The 19,487-nt window shown below is 34.3% G+C and overlaps 1 long non-coding RNA gene across 1 annotated transcript; it reads left to right on the top strand.

Moving 5' to 3' along the window:
- The first annotated feature begins 14,118 nt into the window (after positions 1-14,118).
- On the top strand, positions 14,119-15,283 carry LOC121173292 (uncharacterized). Its single transcript, XR_005887788.1, has 3 exons — positions 14,119-14,281; positions 14,377-14,535; positions 14,974-15,283. It is a non-coding gene; the product is annotated as an uncharacterized lncRNA (long non-coding RNA).
- Positions 15,284-19,487: the final 4,204 nt, after the last annotated feature.

Below are 19,487 nucleotides of genomic sequence, written 5' to 3'. Positions count from 1 at the left end.
TTAATGCACAAGAGGAAGCATGGATCCCGAGGATGAAAAACGAATCAATCGGACGACGTCATTTGGCAAGTTTTGTAAGCGAAGGGAGAGGGGTCTCAAGGTAATCCCCGCATTCCCTCATTCTCTCTCACGCTCTTCTTCTCCTTCCTTTCTTCTTCTTCTACATCCTTTTTTTTTCTTTTTTCTCTCATTTTTGCCCGTAGCTTCGTCGTTCGTCTCGCGGTGAGCTCCATGGTCACTGGCGAGATCTGTACATGATGATATCATTTTTTTTTCTTGATGTTTTATTTTATTTCATGTTTTTTTCACATTTTGTCATCCTTTTCTTCTTTTCTCTTTTTCTTCCTTCTATTTTTTTGTTTTTCGGTGAAGCCCTCGCACCATCATCGCAGTGTCCCTGCCACACGACCGTTGTCATCCCCGTGGCAACCCCGCACCGCTAGACCTTGCACCAGTGGTGGCGGGGGCAAGGCGCCACCCTATTTGATGGTTTACCCTTTGGTGGCGCTGTTTTTTGTGAGAGGCAACAAGGGTTTTCCAATCCTGTTGCATAATCACGGGTTGGGCTGGGTTACCCTGACCCGGTTCAAACCCAACCAACAAAAAACAAATTATTGTTTGCACCACGTTTTTAAGATATGCACTTTTTTTCATTTTGCGCCTTATCCGTTTTTGAGATTTGAAATAAAATAAAAATCATTATTTACACCCTATTTTTAAAAACATGCACCCTTTTTTCATTTTGAGCCTAGCTAGTTTTTGCGGAAATAAAATAGAAATCGTTATTTACACCCTCTTTCTCAACGCATGCACCTTCTTTCATTTTGGGCCTAGCATTTTGTTTTTTTGTTAAGTACGAAATAAAATAAAATTGATGGTTACACCCTCTACTTTATATATGCACCCCTACCACTTAGGATGGTTACACATTCTTTCATTTTGGGCCTAGCCATTTTGCTTGGTGGTGTTTCAATAACATGTGATTAAATTTTGTGAATGACATGTTGGGTCTCCGACTTGCTTGAGTTCACAAAATTTACCAAAAAACTAAAGTTTTTTATAAAAAGGGTAAAATTCTCACATAAATGAACACTCAATTCTCCTTTTTCACATTCCACACACTCCATGTTGGGTCTCAAACTTGCTTGGCGGTGTTTCAATAAAGTGAGAGTAGATTTTGTGAATGTCATGTTGGGTCTTCGACTTGCTTGACTTCACAGAGTTTACCGCAAAATCAAAATCTTTCAAAAAAAATTAATAAAATAAAATCAACCAAACACACAAGCTTTTTTTCTACAAAGAACTACGTAAGTCTGATTTTCTCATTTCACTCGAAGATACGTAGGAGTAACCTTGTCAACCTGAAAAATTCAAAAAATAGAGAATTCCCTTCTTTTAAAAAAAAGATAAAAATTCACTTTCTTTTTCTAAATAAACAAAAAAATATAAGGGGACCACTTGCCCAAAGAATTGTGCTTTATTGACATGTCAGAATTGTGCTTGGTACTCGACGTGGTTATTCCTCCAAAGTTCAAGGTGCCAGACTTTGATAAATACAAGGGGACCACTTGCCCAAAGAATCACCTGAAGATGTATGGTAGGAAGATGGAGGCATATGCGAAAGATGAAAAGTTGTTGATGCATTTTTTTCCAAGAAAGCCTAGTTAGGGTAGCTATTATTTGGTATACTAACTTGGAACCCTCTCGGGTCCGCTCCTAGAAGGATCTTATGGATGCCTTCATTAGGCAGTATCAATACAACTCTGACATGACTCCAGATAGAATACAACTACAAAACATGTGCAAGACAAATAATGAATCTTTCAAAGAATATGCTCAAAGATGGAGAGATTTAGCGGCTCAAGTAGTACCCCCATAACGGAGAGAGATAATAACCATGATAATGGATACATTGTTGGTGTTCTATTATGAGAAAATGGTAGGTTAGATGTCTTTGATTTTTGTAGATCTAGTGTTTGCTAGCGAGAGAACAGAAGCAGGTCCGAGGAAAGGAAAATTTAATTATGTTGCTTCTGCAAATCTTGGTAGTGGGGGACCCAAGAGGAAGAAGGTGGGAAAACCTTATGTTGTGGCTGCACTTCCCGCATGGCCAAACTTTCCACTAGCCGCTTATAATCCCATGTACCAATATCCTCCCTAACAATATCACTACTCAGCCAATATCAGTCCTACCCATTACCCATCACCCTACCAACCAAGAACACCCAATCAGCCACAAAGGCCACCCCTAAATCGGCCACAAAATCCACCCGCTGCACATCCAAGACCAAACACCACCCCTAAGACCAACCAAAACACCATCTAGGGAAGGAATTTCCCAGAAAAAAAAGCCTGTAGAATTCACCCAAATCCCGATGTCATATGTTGACTTACTCTCGTATATGCTCAATAATGCAATGGTAGCCATAAAGCCCAACAAAGATTCCTCAACCTCCATTTCCCTGAGGATACAACTCGAATGTGACATGTGCTTATCATGGGGGAGTTCTAGGGCATTCCATTGAACACTATATGACCCTGAAACATAAGGTGCAAAGTCTAATTCATGGATGCTGACTTAGATTTAAGGAGGACAATCGCTTGTGAATTTTGACGTCGTCAAGCAATACTATGCATGATGCTTGGGGCAATTTCAAGGTTTTTGTTGGATGTCTCCAAGGACTCATTAGGATTTTAAGGTTTATGCTATTATTGTAAACAACAGTCACAATGCTAATAATATGGATGAATTTGATGCCATTGTCTATCATTCTTTCACGATTACATATTTTCATATTTAGTTAACCTTCACTAGAATATGAATGTATGTCACTAGCTTGTTTGCTCAAGTAACCTGCGCTCTAGAGTTGATCTCCAAGTCTGCCAAATCAGAAATGCCATGTTCTACACGTTTGGTAAGGGTGCCGTAAGCGACGAGTAAAGTTGAATAAACATTTGATTGACTGTGTTTCAAATCAATAAATAATAAGTACAGACATTCCTACGCCTCATCCTATCTTTCTTAAAAGTTGTCTTTCTTAAAAAATTTGTGAAGAGCAAGAGTTATTTGGCTTAATTTGTTAATTGAAAATCCTTTAAATATTTCTTGTCCTTGAAAATTCTTTTTCGAGAACCTGCACAGTTTCTTTCATTTCTTCTTGCTACCAGGATGTGACAAACGACAACAATGGATACCTCCGAACCCTACACTGGGGCAATGCAGGCACCATGCATGAGTTTCAAGCGAACCTAAGGGGCAGATAAGAAAATCTCACCCGGTAGGTTGAAAACCCAAAAGGGCAGCCTAGGCAAAATTTAGGGTAATAATAAAAAAAGAAAGAAAAAAAACAATTAAGAGCGTGTTATCAGAGGTTTTGTCCCAAAATCCAAACTGTAAGAGTCTCTAGTCAAGATTTGAAATGACACATGGTCGTGTTTCTTCATCCCAAACACTAATTTATCCCTTGCTATCCCCTCCGAGCCATAGCATATTTGTTTTCTTAAAAAAAACCAAAATAAAACAAAAACCCAGAGTAGTAACCATTGCTAAACTTACGAGGAGAGCAATGCAAACAACACATGCATGAGGTTTACTAAGCTCTAGGTTGGGTAATAATGAAAAAACAACAACAACAACAACAAAAGAAGAAAAAAGCAAATATGCCAAAGGAGAGTAAAGCAAAAGGAGACAAAAAACCTCCAAATTTTACAAGAAAGGCACAAAAGTGCAATAAGGATTAATGTATAAGACAAATGGAATAGAGTCCAAACCAAAAAGTTGAAATGAATAAAAGTACAAGCAAGACTCTTAAGGTTCTTACTCAATATAACCCTTAAACACTCTTTGAGCCTTTCTAATCCTATCTTTCATAGCCCTATTACCCCCTGACCACATTATAAGCCCAATAAAGCCCATGTGGATCAAGGAATAGCTAATTTTGCTTTTGAGTTTGGATTGTTAAAAAAAAAAGAATCCTGAAGGATTGCACTTGTACATTTGAGAAGAAAACTCATTCGACCAGGAGCTTGTGAAAGGTGCCCAAAGACAATTGTAATAGTAGGGTACATCTGGCATTAGTCGTTCACGTAGACTCCCTAGGGTTCCTTTCAAATCTAAGGGTAGTCTTTGTTATATAAATTCTTTAAGAATCAGTCCATGTCATCAAGCTTCAGCGGGATCGACAAACCCATGGCATCCCTTTATGATCTTAAATCAGGAAAGTTTCACTTAGTCATATACCAAATTGTAACAATCCATTGCCATCCTTCAATAGTGTACGCGGTCAGTCCCAAAGCCTTACATTTCCTTGCTATGTAGAATAATCAAAGTTTTTTTAAAACAAAAAGAAAGGGAAGAACCTTAGGATCAATATTTTAGTTGATTGATTAAATGTCAAATGGCTCCACTTCCATCATACAAAATTTTCAAGTGATTAAATCAAACAAAACATACACTCTGAGGGAGTCTCTAAAGAAATTTGTAAAAAGATAGGATGAGATTTCATGACTAATAACATCTTTTAGAAAGAGACAGTCTATATGTGTTTTTCACAAAAGAAAGAAAGAAAGTATAATAAGAGAGAAAGAAAGTATAATAAGAGAGAAAGAATGTCGTGAGCATTGCACAGTTTTCATGATTCAAAACCTTTTGTGTTGCATTATTGGGTACAAAGCCTACTGCACTTCAGGGCAAAGTTTGTATGCCTTTTTCATTCATCAAAATGCATTCCAAAACTCATATGCTTTATATCAGGCTATAAGTGCATATATTTCTCTTTATATTTAAGTTTCCAAAATCTAATGTCCTATCTTTTGAGTTTGGGATGAGTGACCCTTTTAAAGAGTCAACCTCTTGCTTTCTTATAAGGTTGAGCCCTTGGGTGGTAGTACCTATTAGCATATTTCATAGGATTCAATGTCCTCTGTCTTTATGTTTCATAGGACTCAACTTCATTTGCTTTTTAATTTCATAGGACTCAATATCCTATGTCTTTATGTTTCACAGGACTTAACGTCCTTTGCTTTTAGTTCCATAGGACTCAATGTCCTTTATCTTTATGTTTCACAAGACTCAACGTCCTTTGCTTTTTAGTTTCATAGAACTCAATGTCCTATGTCTTTATGTTTCACAGAACTCGACATCCTTTGCATTTTATTCTCATAGGACTCAACATCCTCTATCTTTATGTTTCATAGGACTCAACTTCCTTTGTCTTTATGTTTTTATAGGACTCAACGTCTTTGCCTTTATGTTTCACAAAACTCAACGTCCTTTGCTATATGTTTCATAGGACTCAACATCCTCTGTCTTTATGTTTCATAGAACTCAACATCCTTTGATTTATGTTTCATATGACTCAAGGTCCTCGCCTTTATGTTTCATAGGACTCAACGTCCTTTGCTTTATGTTTTCATAGGACTCAACATCCTCACCTTTATGTTTCACAAGACTCAACGTCCTTTGCTTTATGTTTTCATAGGACTCAATGTCCTCGTCTTTATGATTCATAGGACTCAACGTCCTCGCCTTTATGTTTCACAGGACTCAACGTCATTTGTTTTATGTTTTCATAGGACTCAACGTCCTCGCCTTTATGTTTCATAGGATTCAATGTCCCCTGCTTTTATGTTTCATAGGACTCAACGCCCTTTGTCCTTATGCTTTCATAGGACTCAACGTCCTTGCCTTACATTTCACAACACTCAGCGTCCTTTGCTTTACATTTCATAGGACTCAACATCCTCTGTCTTTATATTTCATAGGACTCTATGTCCTTTGTCGTTATGTTTTCATAGGACTCAATGTCCTCTATCTTTGTGTTTCATAGAACTCAAAGTCTTATGCTTTTTTGTTTCATGAGACTTGTTTCCATGCCTTGTCGTTGAACTCAAAGTTCCTTATTTTGTTGGTACACCAAATTCTTTTTTTTTCCCCAAAGATTCTTCATTCTCATGTTGTGATCTTTCGAAAAATCATCCAAACAAAAATAATGTCTTTGTCTTTATTTATCTTTTACTTTCAATAAAAGATAAGTGAAGAAGAGTAGCTGTCAGACCCTAATTATGTTCGGGCCCCCAAAAAAATAAATAAAAAAATGAAAAAAAATGAGAAGAAAAGAAAACAAAAAAGAAAAAAAAAAGAAAAACAGAAGAAAAGAGAACAAAAAAATTTTAAGAAAAAAAAACCAAAAAGGTACAATAACAAAAAAAGCAAAAAGAGAGAGAGGGAGAGAGAGAAGAAAGCGTATACAAAAATAGGACTGTGTGACCTATTGGGCTCTTGAGGAAAGCCCATTAGGTCAACATAAGGGGCACAACGCATCAAAAAGGAAAGGAGGAAAGTTTGTGCAATTAATGCATAGAGGAGGCACAAATCCTGAGGACAAAAAATGGACCAATCCGACAGCGTAATTTGACAAGTTTTGTAAGCGAAGGGAGAGGGGTCTCAAGGTACTCCCCTCACTCCCTCATTCTCTCTCACGTTCTTCTTCTCCTTCCTTTCTTCTTCTTCTACATCTTTCTCTCTTTTTTTCTTCTTTTTTCTCTTGTTTTTGCCCGTAGCTTTGTCGTTCATCTCGCCGGTGAGCTCCATGGTCACCAACAAGATTTGTACACGATGATATGATTTTTTTTCTTGCTGTTTTATTTTGTTTCATGTTTTTTTCGCATTCTATCATCCTTTTCTTCTTTTCTCTTTTTCTTCCTTCTTTTATTTTGTTTTTCGATGAAGCCCGTGTGCCGTCATGGCGATGTCCCTGCCGCGCGACAGTCATCATCCCCTTGGTAGCCTGACGCTACTGGACCCTGCACCAGTGGTGCCGAGGGCGGGGTGTCACCCTCCGTGGTGGTTTTCCCTTTGGTCACGCCATTTTTTGTATGAGGCAACTAGGGTTTTCCAACCCTGTTGCATAATCGTGGGTTAGGCCGGGTTGCCCTGACACGGCTCCAACCCAACCCAAAAAAAATTAATGTTTACACCGCGTTTTTAAGATATGCACCTTTTTTCATTTTAGGCCTAGCCCGTTTTCGTGAGGTCTAAAATAAAATAGAAACCACTATTTACACCTTTTTTTCTAAAACATACACCTTTTTCTCATTTTGAGCCTAGTCCGTTTTTGCGGAAATAAAATAAAAACCACTAGTTATACGTTTCATATATTTTTTTAACACGTGTACTCTTTTCATTTTTTGGCTTAGCCCGTATTTGTGAAATTTGAAATAAAATAGAAACCGATATTTACACTCTCTTTCTCAACACATGTACCTTCTTTCATTTTGGACCTAGTTATGTTTTTTTAAAGTCCGAAATAAAATAAAACTGATGATTACACCCTCTACTTTATATATGCACCCCTGCCACTTAGGATGGTTACTAGGCTCACCATGTCAACACTTCGTCAGTGTTGACTAAGTCAAAGTCAACCCTTTGACTTTATAAAGTAAAAAAGACAAAAAAAAAATAATAATTATAAATATTAGTGGATGACTCTTTATTTTATTTTGTTTCTTTATTGTTTATATTGTTCATTTTATTTTTCAATTTGATTTTATTTTTATCATTGCGTAGAAAGTTACTTTAATTAGTAATGTACTGTAAATATCTTGTTATTCATCTTATTTCCCTCACGTTTCAATCCCGCATTCTTAGTTACTAAGTCTACTCTCCACTTCTATTCTATCTCTTTATATCCTCATTCTATTTATTTGATTTTCTAGCACTATGTCAATTATTTATTTATTTTTGTAAATTCACATTAACATTCTTTAGTATACGCTTACGCTTTGTGCACTTCATGTTGGGTCTTCGACTTGCTTGATGGTGTTTCAATAATGTGTGAGTAAATTTTGTGAATGACATGTTGGGTATACGACTTGCTTGAGTTCACAAAATTAAAGTCTTTTTTAAAAAAGGGTAAAATTCTCACATAAATGAACACTCAATTCTCCTTTTCACGTTTCACGCACTCCATGCTGGGTGTCCGACTTGCTTGACGTGTTTCAATAAAGTGAGTAAATTTTGTAAATATCATGCTGGATCTCTGACTTGCTTGACTTCACAGAATTTACTGTAAAACCAAAATCTTTCAAAAGAAATAATAAAATAAAATCAACCCAACACACAAGCTCTTTTTCTACAAAGAATTATGTAAGTCTAATTTCCTCATTGCACCTGAGGATACGTAGGAGTGAAGACAAATCCCTTATCGACCAAAAAAATTAAAAAACATAGAATTCCCTTCTTTTTTTCCTAAAAAGATAAAAAATCACTTTCTTTTTTTAAATAAACAAAAAAAATATAACAAACATAATTCATGATCTCAAGAGAAAATAATAATTAAAAGAGTCACTTTATTTTTTAGCACACTGGATTAAAGACTGTCGTCTTCATGACAAACGTGTGAAGTTCTAACACCTTCCTTGTATGTAAACAACTCTCGAATTCTTTTTTTCCTCAAATCATAGATTATTCTTTATTTTTTTAATTTTTCTGATATTTTTTTAAATAAATATTGATAACGGCTCCCAAGTTTTTCTTTTCTGAAAAACAATTTATTATAATTTTATTTGGTCGTTCGGTGATGGATCACGTTACACAAGAGAGTACCGATGAATTATCTTAAAAGTGAAACACTACAGAACCATTCTTTTTTACGTGTAGTAGTAAGCTACTCATATTTTTGTAATACGCAATAGTATGCTAATCATTTTTTTTAGAAGCTGCTCAGTCAACCACTTTATTCTAAATAAAATAAATGAAACTTGAGAATTATGTTTTAGGGTCCTCTTTGTTATTGTTTTCTATATTTGTTTTCTCAATTCTATTCTAACATGCACTAAAAGTATTTTGCAGTAAAACAATAATTTATTTTTAATTCTATATTTTATCTTTAGTATGTGTCAATACGTTTAACCAAAAAAAAAAAGTCAATACAAACAAATCTTTGACAAGTTGAACTACCTATATATTTACCCAAGTCTAATGTTTACCCGAATAAGTTTATTAGTTTTCCAACACATGAGAAAGGAAGAAGATCGAGGAATGGTTGAATTTGAAACCCCATTGAAGGAAAAGGTGATTAAACTACTTCTACCTGTTAAAAAGTGATTAACTCTTCTACATGTTAAAAATAAATAAATAATCTGCTATTACAGATAAAAAAAGAGTAATTCATTGGTGTCTCACTTTTGAGATAGTTCACCGTTATTAGAGCCTCATATATTAAACTTTCATTTAACATACAAATAAAAAAAAATCAAAAAACAATCACGAGGTTGAAGGTTCAATTCGCATAACGCATTCATATATTAAACTTACAAAAAAAAATAATCAAAAGATGGCATTCTTTATTTTCTTTTTCAGTTTTTCTATCGTAAGAAAATCAAAGTAGTATTTTCTTTTTATGTTTTTTCAGTTAATTTTTCCTGAAATTATTAATTAATTTATATATGTAGTAAAATAAAAAAAAACTGAAAGAATTTTTATTTATTTATTTTTACAGAAAAATTTCACGAACCTAAGTAAAATTATTTTTGGGCACAAATTAAATTTTTTATTAATGCTATTAGTATTGGAAAAATATTTGATAAAGTATGAATAATTACGAAGTATATTGAAAATACTTTGGCGAGTCATTAACTAAATTAATTAGACTAATAAGTAAATTAGCTCCATTAAATTGAGCTTGTGTGGTGCTTATTTCCTTTTTCCTTTTTTTGTTGGGTTATTACTCTTATAGTTATATCCCACTATTACTCTCTTTTCTTCATGTTGAGTTCTGCCCTATTGACCCAAGATTTTGTATGCTGCAACTCTTTTATTTTCTGCCGGACTGTTCACCATTTTTCATAGCCCAAGTTATTCAAACCTTCTTTCTCTTTGCTGAAATGAGCCAGCACTCCATACATCCAAATTCCAAAGGTCCTTGTAGCTGTGTCTTTTTTTTACCATTTCATTGAATGTTGAGTTGAGTGCAACTCTCCCCATCCATTCATTTTGTTCACTTTCAATGTTGCAAGTTAAATTGGTCATTTTAATCTCTGATTGATTGTTTCTTGCTTGAAATTGGGTGAATGTCCTCTATTCCCCCCCTAATTGTGGTCATTGTTGTATTGATTTTGTTGATTAAGTGGATTAGAGTTTTCGGAAAATGGGGTATATATATATATATGCATGTTACGGTGACTGTGTGAGGATGGTTGAATGGGAAAGTATTAATAATAGTGGTTGTCACGTATCGCCAATTTGAATGCAAAAATTGGAAGAGTGGCACTCTAGAGTCTAGAGAAGTAAAACATGATGTTCCTTGTTTCCAATTCTGTTCTGACTTTAACGGGCTGAAATCCGCAAGTGTTGGTCCGAATGGACCGGACAGGTTTGGGCTAAAAGGAACCCAAATTACATTACCAGCATTTGCTTTCCGCATCCAATATTTGCTACTTGCACCTCCTTGTTTTTAAATATCTCAAGATTGCTCTGTATGAACCTTCGAAGCAACAGTTCAAGGAAAGTTCCAAGTTTTTCTGATATTTTTTTGGATTTAGTTATAACTTCGGATTGAAGAATTTGGAATAGACAAAAAATTATTTACCTCCGAATATTATGGAATATATGTTTCTTTTGCGGATTACTTCTTCCAAAATCATGTATGCTTGATTCCGAAACAAGTAATAAAAAGATATACATAAATAATTCTAGAACAAGCAGTCCATAAGTGCATTATTTTTGGTTTTATGATCTAGATTTCATAATCCATAAATGATATTTTCTTTTATGGTCCAAATTACATAATTCGGAAGACAACACTTCTTCATTCTCTAAAAGCCTAAACCAAAATAAGGCCACGACAAAAGGATTCATATGTCACTCTGTCACATCATATGTCAGCAAAGAGGATGCATGTTGACATTTTAGCATTCATGGCTCATTGTTCCAGTCTCCCTTCACCATGACAAAAGCATTCGTTGGCAAAATTAAATCCAGCGTATAATATAATCTAATATGTAAAAGCAAAATAAAACAAAAAAAAGTCTTGATCCTTTACTAAAATTAATTTTGCCTCAAAAGTACTTTTTTATTTGAAAACTAAACATTCACTTAATCCCTTAGCACAAAGATCCCAAAACGGAGGTTTTCATCATAGCTTTATATTTTTAAAAACCTTCAATTATAAAGTTAATCAAGGTGCTCAAAAAAGTAACTAACATAACTATTCCTCTTTTTGTTTTTGTCTCGCAGTTGCACAGATATATCCCATGGGCGAGGTGGTATTACTTGTGAAGGAGGAGCAGGTTGGCTGTGAAGGAAAAGACATAACAAAGGGTAATTTGGCGATTCAGGTTTTCTATGGGATGCAGGAAGCAAAGCCTTAGGTGCAGGAAGCAAAGGCCTAACTTCTAGCCGAATAAATTTCGTAACCATATATGATCTTAATAAACTCCAAAGCCCAAAATCACAGCACACACTCATTGGCTGCAACACAAATCACTTCACTTGCGCAACTGAAGTTAATTCCCTCCCTAAACAGACCATACATGTTTAGGTTAATCGTTCATTATGCTTGTCTACTATCTAATCTAATCTAATCTTCTATCTAATCTAATCTAATAAAATAAAACAACGTACTACAAAATTTACTTCATTAACCTCATCTAAAATTTTGACAGCTGTTCATTGTGGAATTTCTTCTTTCTCTCCTTCACAACATACATACATTTGGGTTGCTCAAAGAAGTCTAAATGTTGCAAAAAGGTTGATTGTTTGCTTATTCTCTTCTTCTTTTTGTCTTCTGTTGCTTTTTTTTTCTTGACTGTGAAAAATGATCAGAACGTAATAGGGATTTGAGGGATGAAAATGTTGCTTCTTTCTTCTCAATAAATATGGGCTTTATATTTGATATACGTTTCAGATTTTTGCTGGTGTTTTTTAGTCTTACTTTTGCTTCCTATATCATAAGTACAAAGCCTGTTGAAATCTATTTTGCTTATGAGATGTTTGACAAAATATTTCACCAAAATTCTGTTATGATTTCTAGCAGAATCAATACATGATAGTTGTAATGTGAAATATCCTTTTTATGAAAGATGCAACAAATGTTGCTATTGCTACTAATTACGGGTTTCAATTTATTCGGGTTAGGTGTCAAGCAATCAAGGTTAGACCAATTGGATGAAATTTAAGTGAAAGTTATCAATACTTCTAATGGGAAGAATTTGCTTGAATGTCCAGCTTTTAATCTTTGAATTCACAAGTGTTGCTTTTGGTAAAAGAATGACTAAATTATGTCACTAAATGATTTATCTGAAATATTGATTTTGTTATATGGTGTATAATTAAAAAAAATTATAATTCATATTTGACATCTAAAGTAAAGAAAGCGAAACATATTGATAGTTGCACCAATCTGTTGAAAAACCTTGTGATATACCTGATCTCATTTAGGTGATTGAAAAACTTTGCAGGCAATGGCATTGATATGGAATTTTGAGTTTTTTTTGTTCTAAAATCAAGCTTTGAGAGTTTGTTTGAGCCTTTGCAAAAATAAGATGTATTCTCTTTCTTGAGTTTATTTCTTGAAATAGTTATTTCTAAGCTCTAACTTAGATACTAAACTGGAAATAGATCTTTCTTGAGTAGCATATGCTTTTTAATCTTCTATATATACATGTGAATTTCCACCTTTTTTTATATTCTCAAGACCTACCTTTAGAGAAAGTTGAGAAATTTAACTCAAACATTTTTTTTTAGGTTGGCTTTAACTCAAACTAAATGTGCTTTAATTCCTATGAAAAACTGCATCAACGGTGGCACTAGAAAAGTATACATTTTGACATAGTGCATCTCTTTAAAAGTCTTAGGTTAGTTCCTTAGTAAGTTTAATTTTTTATTTTTTATTATTATTATTTTTTCATTTTAAGTTGTTCCTACACTTCATTAGTTTTTCATTATGCATTGTCCAGTCTTGATATAAGATCAAGGGTACTAAATTGGGAATCAGTTGCTTCTCATGAGACTAAATAATTATTCTTGAAGGTTTATGTTACACACAATGGGTAGTTTATATATACATAATATTTGTTATATAAATATTAATAAAAAAGTTTAGAAATTAACACGTAAAGTAGATATTGGTATTTGTATCTGAAATCATTAAGGAACATTGGGTCGCTTATGAAAGATTTTTCTTTTCTAGATATGACCACGAGGTAGGTATGTATTGTTGTAATTGAAGTTCAATTTGGTAACCTATTATGGACAATTTAGTTTTAGTTTGGAATTTCTTATTAGTGTGAGCTAGGCTAAGTATAATGTCCTTATTTAGGCTCCCACAAGATAATAGAATATTGACAAGATAGTCTGTTCAAGAACAAGCCTGGTGATAAGTATGATTTCAAAATTGTAGAATTTGTCCTCCTTAGTCCTTAGATTATGTCATTTTCTACTTTCAAATTATTTTTCTTTTAGTTTCTAGGATTCATTTTGGTTAGAGATTCTACATTTCGTCATTTATATAATTGACTATAATTATAAGATACTTATGTGATCATAACATGTTTATATAATTCACTATAACTATAAGATACTTATGTGATTACTTATGTTATCATTTTTTTGTTATACTAGCACAAGTTAAATGATATTATATTTATATTTTAGTCATGCTCTCATTTAAATTAACATGGATAGGTTGGTTGATTTGAATTATTTTTTAAAACAAGTTTGACCCTAAGGCAATGTGTTCAGATAAATTTTAGAATTAATTTTATGTGTTATTTTGTTTTTTTAGGTTGGATCGCAATGCACAATATATATATATATATATATAAAGACTTTTAAAGACTCAAAGGTATGTTTTCCTCCAACTTGATTTTTTAATGAAGTTATGTCAGTATGATGGAGAGCTTCAATCAATTAAGAAACACACAATGAATTGGAAAACTGTCATGCCTACTTAAAAGATACACAACTCACTGTCGTGTAACACATTGGGCCTTTTTCAATCAATGAACCTATTAGGCCCTTTTCAATCAATACACAACTAACAGTCATGCCTACTTAGAAGATACACAAGATGACTTTTGTTCTTCAACATGTTATAACTTTAAAAGGTTTCATATAGGTTTGTTATCTTCTTTTCATGTAGTTTAGGGTCGTGGTAAAGGTGATAACAATAATTCTAGCACCAGTGATACTGAGGAGATTATCAATGGTGCATTTTTTGTTTGCTAGTAGCCAACAACTCCTTGCTTAGGGGCATTGCATTAGTCAAACAGACCCCTAAAGGTAATTTTAGTAACAAGAGCAACTATATATTAGCATCGAGTATATATCCTTCTCATTTACAAAACGATTAAACTCCAGTTTGGTAATAATTGTAGGTGATCACAGATTCAGATAGTTTTAGTTGATATTCATCGCAAATGCCAGGTACCTTTTCCTTAAAAGTTTCATAGTAGTTGGAATTGGGTTTATGTCCCTTCATCACAAGGCTAGCAACTATTTCAGATGGCAAGAACCATTACCGAAAATGAAAAAGAGTAAGCTACTATCTATTCTTTCTTTTGTTGCTACTAATTACTCAAACTATATGTAAGTATTTGGCTAACAAAATGATTGAATTTGTTCTATCACGATTAAATACCAAGTTTACTCATATATAATATCATGGATGAAGTGTAACTTTTTTGTTTTTTTCTTTCTCGGGTGAGGGATCTGCTGTTACTAGGTAGAGAGAACGACTTGAGCTACTTCTTTACCTTTTGGTAAAAATTCATGTAGAGCTATATCTCAAGTAAAAAATATTATCATCTGATTCAAGTAGAGAATATTATGATGTGATTCAAATAGAGAAAATTAGTTGTTCTTCCTGTCTAGCATATTTTTTCTGCTCAAGTAGTGCAATGCATTCTCATTATAAAGTTTAGAATGGTTCATACTAATAATGTTTAAGCAAACTTTGTCCTTACTTTGTTTAGGAATTCGATAGCCAAAATGTATTATGTAGGGGAATGTGGAATTATTGCTCAGCATGGATGATGCCATGGTGCTGACCATGGAGGAGGACCCATGCAAAGGATCACAAAGGAAGTGTTGTAAGGTTTACTACGGTGGTGGTTCCAGTTCCAGTTTGTGTTCATGTTCATGTTCTTTCTCTCTGGGATGCGACGATCAATTTTCTGATGGTGGTGTTTGCTATGATGGCGGTTAAAGTGCGATGGAATTTTACGGTTAAAGAGCTTATAAAGTTTATTGAATTGGGTGAACGCATTAAACTCAATCTTTTTTTTTTTCATGGCAAACATTGTTTTACTATACTTTGCTTCATTCACATGATGCTCCTTTTTTCGTCAATTAAATGAAAATGGTGGATAACATTTCATCCTTATGATTCAATATCTAATTGAAAGTGGTGTCTGGAATTTGTCTAAAAATATTTTAACTGATATCATTCACATGATGCTACTTCATTTTCCGATTAAATGAAAGGGATGGGTAGCATTTGTAATGAATGTCTTTGGTTTGGTTGGATGTTAAGCTCGGAACTGATTTGCGGCAAGTGAAAGGATGGATTTGGGTTTAATTGACAATGACATCAATTTCTTGAATTGTTGTGGTTCTGAGTGTATTCTTGAATTGTTGTGCTTCATTGTGTTAACTGTTAAGAAGCAAGAATTGATAGAATAAAAATTGGAAGATGTGGATGCTGTCATATTAGCCATTTGTTTAGCTCTTGCAAAGGGTATGAACAAGGATGACCTTGCCCAGATGGTAAAGGAAGAAAAGAAAGTTGGAATCCTATGGCTGGTCTCATTGCCAAGCTCCATCATCAAAGGAACTACATGACTTTACTGTTAAGCAACAATCTTAATGAAATGGATGATGATGAGAAAACACTCTATGGATAAGGTTTTATTTATTTGTTTATTGGATAAAAGGTTTTTAAAGCTGCAGAAAGAAAGACTTCCCTACAGCTTAGGAGATAGAGAACAAGATATTGACCATTAATTGCAAAACAATTTAGATCATGGGACTGGAGTTTTAGAAAGGAAAAAAAACATTTGAATGGGAACTGTACATGTAGAGTTATTGAAATATACCTAAGCCCACTTGGTTAACTTAAAGAACAATCTATTATAATAGTTATATCTAAACCTACCCGTCATTATGGATGTTTTAACTTTTTGGAACAAGGATTTTGAAAGTACTTATATTTCTATTGTCTGACTCTGACGTGCAAATTATTTTCTAAAGCTATTGGAGCCACTAGACACACTGCAAATAAATTTGTCATACCTAAGATAAGAAAATGTTGCCAAGATTAACCTTTTGTTTTTAAATGGGATAGGAATTTGCCGTGTTTATTATTTGTGTTTTTATGTCTTCTAACATGATGAAATCTTTTTTTGGATTATGTTTAAGAATATTCTGTATAGTAATTATAAAATAAAATAAAAGGAATACATATGCAGTGATCGAGATTATAGTTATTCTAAAATTAATTACTATTTTAAATTAATACTTCTGTTGTTAAGTATTAATTATAAAATATAAAATGTTTAAAAATTCTATATTATTCTTCTATAATATTTTTAGATGATAAAAATAATTTTAAATAAAATTCAATATCAAATTTTCTTGAAAATTTCCTAGATATATAGATATGTAATAAATAAATTAAATACAACTACATAGAATTCCAACAATAAAAATTCAAACAAAGAAATCATGTGAATGTTAATGAAAAAGAGATATATATTATGAAAACAATACTTAGTATAAGACTTTCTTAGGAAGTAATTTCACTTCTTCAAACTTTTGAAATTACAATCTCTCTCCTCACCCAATAAGATCATTTACTTTTCTTTAGTTTTTTTTATAAATATATGTAGAATTTTCAAATTATTTCATTGTGGAAGAAGTGATTGATTCTCTCTCATCTAATCTATTATTTAAAAATTATAAAAATAAGAAGATTTTTTAAATTGTTTCATTATGGTAGAAATATATAATTTATTATTTACTCTTTAAGTAAAATAATTATACACATAAATCATTTTTAGATATGCATACAAAATATAATCCATGCGTACACACAAATAACTTACTAGTTACATCATAGAAAAGAATCCAAACAACAACAACAACAACAACAACAACAACAACAACAACAACAACAACAACGCCTTATCCCACTAGGTGGGGTCGGCTACATGGATCAACTTCCGCCATAATGTTCTATCAAGTACCATACTTCTATCCAAATCATTAAGTTCGAGATCCTTTTTGATAACCTCTCTTATAGTCTTTTTGGGTCTTCCTCTGCCTCGAATTGTTTGTCTTCTCTCCATCTGGTCTACTCTCCTCACTACAGAGTCTACCGGTCTTCTCTCTACATGCCCAAACCACCTAAGTCTATTTTCCACCATCTTCTCTACAATAGGCGCTACTCCAACCCTCTCTCTAATAGCTTCGTTTCTAATTTTATCCTGTCGAGTCTTACCACACATCCACCGCAACATCCTCATCTCCGCTACACCTACTTTATTCTCATGCTGGCTCTTGACCGCCCAACATTCTGTTCCGTACAAAATCGCCGGTCTTACCGCAGTCCGATAAAACTTTCCCTTTAGCTTGATCGGTACCTTTGCATCACATAACACCCCCGATGCTTTTCTCCATTTCATCCATCCTGCTTGAATGCGATGATTCACATCCCCTTCAATTTCCCCATCATCCTGTATTACAGACCCAAGATATTTAAACCGTGTGACTTGAGGGATAATATGGTCTCCTATTTTCACCTCTGAGTTAGAAACCCTCCTTCTTTTGTTGAACTTACATTCCATATACTCCGATTTGCTTCTGCTTAGGCGAAAGCCATGTGTTTCTAGAGCTCGTCTCCAAGTTTCCAACCTCTCATTCAACTCCTCCCTCGACTCTCCAAGGAGGACTATGTCATATGCAAAAAGCATGCATCTCGGCGCTATCTCTTGGATTTGTTCCGTGAGGACATGTAGAATTAAGGTAAAAAGGTAGGGGCTAAGGGTTGACCCTTGATGCAAACCAATTGTGATGGGAAAATCGTCTGACTCTCCACCCTGTGTCCTAACACTAGTCGATACCCTATCATACATATCTTGGATAGCTCGAATATATGCAATCCTAACCTCTTTCTTCTCTAGAGCTTTCCACAAAATCTCTCTAGGCACTCTATCATACGCTTTCTCCAAGTCAATAAAAATCAAGTGCAAGTCTTGTTGGGCCATGCGATATTGCTCCATCACCCGCCGTAATAAATAAATCGCTTCCATGGTCGACCTTCCCGGCGTGAAACCAAATTGATTCTCAGTAACTTGAGTCTCCTTTCTTAATCTCCGTTCGATCACTCTTTCCCATAATTTCATGGTATGACTCATGAGCTTGATTCCCCTATAATTTGCACAATTTTGTATATCCCCCTTGTTCTTATAGATTGGCACTAACGTGCTTCTCCTCCATTCCTCCGGCATGCGTTTTGACCTCATAATTTCATTAAAGAGTTCGGTGAGCCACTCAAGACCTCTATCTCCAAGAGTTTTCCACACTTCAATAGGTATGTTGTCTGGCCCCACCGCCTTACCGTTACTCATTCTTTTCAACGCTTCCTTTACTTCCTGTTTCTGAATCCGACGATAGTACTTATAGTTGCGGTCCTCTTCTCTTGTGTCTAGACTGCTAGAGTCATATCCATATCCATCATTAAATAAGTTGTGGAAATACGCCTTCCACCTTTCCTTGATATATTTTTCATGCACTAAGACTTTGCCTTCTTCATCCTTAACACACTTTACTTGATCCAAATCTCTAGTCTTCCTCTCTCTACCCTTAGCAAGCCTATATATAGATCTTTCTCCGTCCCTGGTTCCTAGAGCTTGGTATAGTCCGTCAAAAGCTTGGGCTCTTGCCTCACTCACCGCCTTTTTGGTTTCATTTCTAGCTATCTTATACTTATCCCAAGTTTCAGAATTTCTACACCTAGACCACTCCTTGAAATACTCATTTTTTACTCTAACTTTGCTCTGAACATTTTCATTCCACCACCACGATTCTTTACCCCTAGGTCCAAAACCTCTAGATTCACCCAACGTCTCTTTAGCCACTTTAATAATCTCTTGGGACATCTTGTTCCACATATCATTTGCACTTCCTTGTGATTGTCCACACCATCCCACCCATATCTTTTGTTGGAAGATTCCTTGTTTCTCACCCTTCAAGTGCCACCATTTGATCCTTGGTGCTACCATAGGACTTCTTCTCTTTGCCCTATCTCTAATTCTTACATCCATAACCAAAACTCTATGTTGGGTAGTCAAGCTCTCTCCCGGGATAACTTTACAGTTCAAGCAATACTTCCTATCAGACTTCCTGATAAGGAAGAAATCTATCTGAGAACATGTCCCTCCACTTTTGTAAGTGATAAGCTGTTCCTCTCTTTTCTTAAACCATGTAT

Source organism: Glycine max, chromosome 13 (genome assembly GCF_000004515.6).
Source record: "Glycine max cultivar Williams 82 chromosome 13, Glycine_max_v4.0, whole genome shotgun sequence".
NCBI lineage: Eukaryota > Viridiplantae > Streptophyta > Magnoliopsida > Fabales > Fabaceae > Glycine > Glycine max.
Note: the sequence above shows the minus strand (reverse complement) of the source record. Positions and strands in the feature narration are given on the sequence as shown.